Source organism: Tinamus guttatus, unplaced genomic scaffold, assembly GCF_059628265.1.
Source record: "Tinamus guttatus ecotype Peru unplaced genomic scaffold, ASM5962826v1 Tinamus_guttatus_pri_ptg000592l, whole genome shotgun sequence".
Classification (NCBI taxonomy): Eukaryota; Metazoa; Chordata; class Aves; order Tinamiformes; family Tinamidae; genus Tinamus; species Tinamus guttatus.
The window spans coordinates 126,591-131,314 of record NW_028289126.1 but is presented as its reverse complement, the minus strand read 5'-3'; the positions used below and the strand labels follow the sequence as shown (position 1 = coordinate 131,314).

At 62.0% G+C, this 4,724-nt stretch overlaps 1 pseudogene; it reads left to right on the top strand.

The window, feature by feature from the left end:
• Positions 1 to 1,683: 1,683 nt before the first annotated feature.
• Positions 1,684 to 2,931, top strand: LOC148592454 (uncharacterized; annotated as a pseudogene).
• Positions 2,932 to 4,724: the final 1,793 nt, after the last annotated feature.

The following is a 4,724-nucleotide window of genomic DNA, read 5'->3' as shown; positions in this document are numbered from 1 at the left end:
AGGAGGTGTCGGCGGAGGTGGTGCTTGTCACCCTGTGCAATGTGGCTGCCCGCTACGGTCGAGTTCCCAGCCTGATGCTCCGCATTTCTGTGGGTGTCCAGTGGGAGACAAAACTCCTGCCCCTGCCCAAAACGTCCAGGCTGGGCTGTAGGGAACTTGCTGAAGACCAAATGTGCCGGGCTTTGCCCTGTGCCGTGCCCAGGGCTTCCCTGCACCCCTCGAGAAAGGTGCTCCCACACAAGCACTCTGGCAGGAACCTCCCCGTGCCATAGCCGCCCCCAGCGCAGCGGCCGCTCTCCCACCCCCCTGCCCAGCATGGCCCCATGGCCTCAGTGTCCCACTGCCCTAGTCCTGGTGCACAAAACAACCAGGGCACGGGGCCCAAGGGCTGTGGAGGTTCTGGCTGATAGGGACTGCCCACTCCTCAGCGCTGCAGTGTGTGCCCTTTGCGGGAGCAACACTGCTGACCTTGCACAGTGTGCTGAGTGAGGTGCGGAGCGGCCGGATGCTGCGCGCCGTCTGCGGTGGTGAGTGTCGGCATCACGGCAGGGCCCACGGAGAGGGGAAGGGGCCGGGGTGGCTCTGGGCACCTTGCTGGGGTCTTGGGGTGGGCATGGCAGGGAATGGGAAGTGCCATGAGAGGGACCGTTTGGGAAGAAAGGGGCAAGGGCCACAGCAGACAGTGTCTGGGAGCAAGACTGTGCAGAGGAGAAGGTTCTGGTGTGGGAGAGGGGAGAAACAAGGCAGCATTTCAATCCAGATGTCTCAGACCATAGCACGTCAAGCAGGCTGTGCTCCGGGCAGTTGGGGCCATGATGGGTGTCCTCCTGCGCCTGGAGAAGTACCGTGAGCGCGCCTGGCAGAGGCTTCCCTGGCTGCTGCATCAGTACCGGGAAGTGTGGGACCCTGCTGGGGTGACCACGGTGAGGCACTGCGAGGGGCACCGCATTGCTGGGGCCGTGGGGATGGTGCAAGGCGTTTGGAGAGCTGCAGGGTGCTGGAAGGAACAGGAACTCTGTATGTTTGAATACCTTTGAGCAGGAAGAGGGATCTGGGGCTTTGCAGGGGCTTGCTAGAAGAAATGGCACGGCAGGAGGTTGGGATGGAGAGGATGGATCCTGGGAGGGGAGGCTGTGCCGCCTCTGTGTCGGGGGGCATAGGGAGCTCTGTCCTCACAGCCAGGGCCATGTCCAGCCCCTGTGGTGGAGAGAGGTGCGAGGGGGACGATGTGGTGGGAAAGGCCCTCCTGGCAGGGCAGCACGGAGGAGAGAGACCTCGTGGTTGAGCCAGCAGCCCCGTGCAGGCTGGGGTCTCCCTGGAAGTGGGTTCAGGCCGGGGCAGCTCCTAGCGGTGCCGGTTTCCTTTCCCCATGGCTCACGGTGACAGCTGCCCTCTCCCTCCCGTGCTCCCTTGCAGACTCTGTGCTATTTCCTGGGGGCTGTGGCAGATGTTCGGAGCCACCTGCCTCGCGCCAGGCCTCTGGCCATCAATGCTGCCGTGCACGAACAGGTAAGGCCCGATGCTGCGTCGCTGGCCTGCGCGTGTGCGGGGCTTTGGGCTTTTGGCCGTGGGTCCATGGCCAGAACCGCTTGTGAGAGGATCACTGAGAGCACAGTTTAGTTCTGTCCCCCTCCACGCTGCTCTTGCTTTCCGTAAAACACACCTTGTTCCCACAGCTTTGCAATGAGATGGAGCCGCCCAGCCCAGAGCACTGAGCAGAGCTGTGCCGCTGCATCGTGCTGCAGGGTAGGGAAGGAGAGCCGGCCCTGTGCCGCCGTGTCCCGGCTGCTGTCCTGCCAACGGGCAGGTGTGGGATGCTGGCCACTAACGCCAAGAATAATTTCTTCCCCGCAGCCCAAATCTGCCCAGAGGAGGTGATTGTGTTCCTCTACTGCAAGCTGAGGGACGGGAGCAGGGCGGATTGAGTGGCAACCGTGCAAATGCTGCAGGCTCTGGTCTGTTTTAACAGTAAGTAACACGTGCTGGAGAAATGGAGCGCTTCTGGGATGCTGCTGCTTCTTCTGAATTGGCAATATGGCCCCACTTTTCTGCCCCATTTGTGCACAAAAAGCAGGGGAGCTGTGACAAATCCCTCTGAAAATGGAGGCTCAGCCTCAGAACCCACCTTCCCTTGTATTTTGCAGTCCCCAATGTGAGGGAGAACATGCCAGTGTTGGTGAAGCTGGCACAGTCCGTGTGCCACGACCCCGCAGTGCAGGTGAGCTGGTTTGGACAGGGACGGTACCGCTGCAGGGGCCGAGCAGCCCTTTCCCCAGGACAGAGGCTGGAGAGGCCAAACCAGCAGTCAAGGACAGGGCCTGGGGTCGGAGTCTGGTGGCAGCTGCAGAGCAAGGGCTGCTCCCTCGTTGTCTCCGCCTGGCCAGATGGGCTGCAGCTCTGTGAAGGCCGTCAAACCCGCGCGTTTGGTGTGGGTTGTGACTGCAGCCTCTCCACCAGGTGAGAGCAGCCGTCCTGCATTTCATTGAGGAGCTGCTGCACTCCAGCGCCCCGGGCTGCTCGGCATGGGGACGTGGTGGGACACATATTCACTGAGTTCAGCCGCTCCTCACGCAAACTGGTAAGGGCAGAGGGTGGCGCTGGTTTGTGTCCCGTGCCGCAGCGGTGCCATGGGCATCCTTAGCATTGGGTGTTCTGCCTGGTGAGCAGGAGCAATGACGCTGGTGCCGCAGTGGGAGCAGCCTCCCATCACCGTGCACTGAAAGGGCTGGGAATGGGCATCCACGGCTGTTTCCCACCTTTGTCTCGCAGACATCAGGAACTCTTTCTGAGATGGAAGCCCAGGAAGAAAAGGCCATTCAGCGCCTGTGCAGGCACATCCTGGGCACACTGGATGTCTCCACCAGAGCAGTGACCAAAGTGAGTTTTCCGCTGCTGGACGCTGTTGCTTTCTGTCTTTCCCCGGTGTGTTGACACTGCCCATCTTAGCCCCTAAAGCAGCCACTAAGAGCTAGGGCTGCCCTTGCTCATTCAGTGCATGCTGTGGCTGTAAGGAGCACAGCTGGGCACGTCTTGGCTGCCTTCTGTAAATGAGACATAGGGACTGGGGGGACCATAGGGCATCCCCTTGCAGCAGGGAGGCGAGCTGTCCGCGGGGGTGAGTTTTGGCGGCTGCTCTCGGCAAGCAGGCAGCCAAAGTGAGGGAAAAGGTGCACAAAGCCAGATGGGCGAGAGGGAGAGAAAGTGGAGGAGGAAGCCAGAGTGAGGCTGAGGGAGGCCCAGGGGCTGGGCTGGTGCCACAGAAGCATCAATAACAGGAGGCCTGGGAGGGAGAGGTGGAAATAGCGGCGCTGGTACCACAGAAGCATCAATAACAGGAGGCCTGGGAGGGAGAGGTGGAAATAGCGGCGTGCCCAGTGGCCCTGTTCTTGCCTGCAGCTCCTATGGCCCAAACTGCTGCAGTAAGTGATGCCAGCCCAGTACACGGGCATGCTGGTCCCGCTCTGCCGCTGCCTGTGTGCACCGGCCAAGAGGTGGGAGAGAGCAGAGTGCCATGAAGAGGAGGCAGCACACGAGCTCCTGGAGTCTGAGGAGCAAGGTGGGAAGCAAAGGCGCAGGTGGCGCAGCTGGGGTCCCCTTCAGCTGTGCGTGGGGCTGGGGGACATGGTGCGGGCAGGGCCTGGTGGGGCTGGGCGTCTCACGTGGCTTTTCCTTGTGTCCACAGCTGCTCTGCCAGCGCCCCAGGCCCTGCTGGTTTGCCTGTTGGTGAGTAACAGGGCCCCAGGAAAGAGCTTTCATGGCTGCAGAGAGGGGAGACGCAGAAGAGATGGTGCCATGGCCAGTGCAGGGCACCCTGGGAGAAAGCAGGAGGATGTCAGAGGGTGCCTGGGCAGCCCCTGCCCGTCGGGAGCTCCTGCTCCTCCCAGGGATGGCAGCGCTCAGGCAAGTCTGTCAGCTGCCTCCTGGCATCCAGGGCAATGCCAGCCTCCCTGCCCGCCTGCCTGCGGGGTGGCCACGGCTCCTGCGGCTTGCACGAGGCCATCCGTCTTCTGCCCTAGGTGGTGGCCGCGGTGACTCCCCACACAGGCACTGGCTGTGGCGCTGCAGCCCTGTAGCTGCTGCAGGCGCTTCCCAGCATGATCCACGGGAGCGTGGGGGCAAGCTGGGCTGCAGAGATCCCCGTGCTGCTGCAGCACCTGGCAGGAAAAGTGTCCACAGGAGGGAGAGGCTGCATGCGGAGAGGGCAGCACCGAGTCTGGCGGAGAGGGTGCAGTCATGTTTGCCAGAACTTATCAGGCCAATGTCCTGAGGCTTTGGGACATGAGACACGGTGCTGGAATAGCAGCAAGAGCTTCTGATTTCTCTGGCTTTGCAGGAACAACTGCGAGAAACCTGGACATGGTGGAATGGGAGAGCCTTCTGCTGAAGGTACAGCATCCCTGTGGGGGCACACATGGATGGGGCAAGCAGGCCCAGGAAAAGGGCAAGGAGGAACCTCGGAACTCCCTGTTGAGGCACTGAGTGGCACAAGCAGGTCCCAAGGCCTCAGTGCCTTCCCTGGCCACGCAGGCTGCCTGCTTGGAAGAGCTGCTCTCAGCACGTGCAGAATGACTGGGCATAAAGGCAGCTGAAGGCCAGGGCAGAAGCCTCCTCCTCGGGGGGCCTGTGCCGTGGCACTGCCTGCTCCTGGCATGTGCAGCACCCAAGGGCTTGAGTGGCTCCTGAGGGGAAGAGCGAGAGGCAGTTACAGGAGGGGCCGGTGGGCA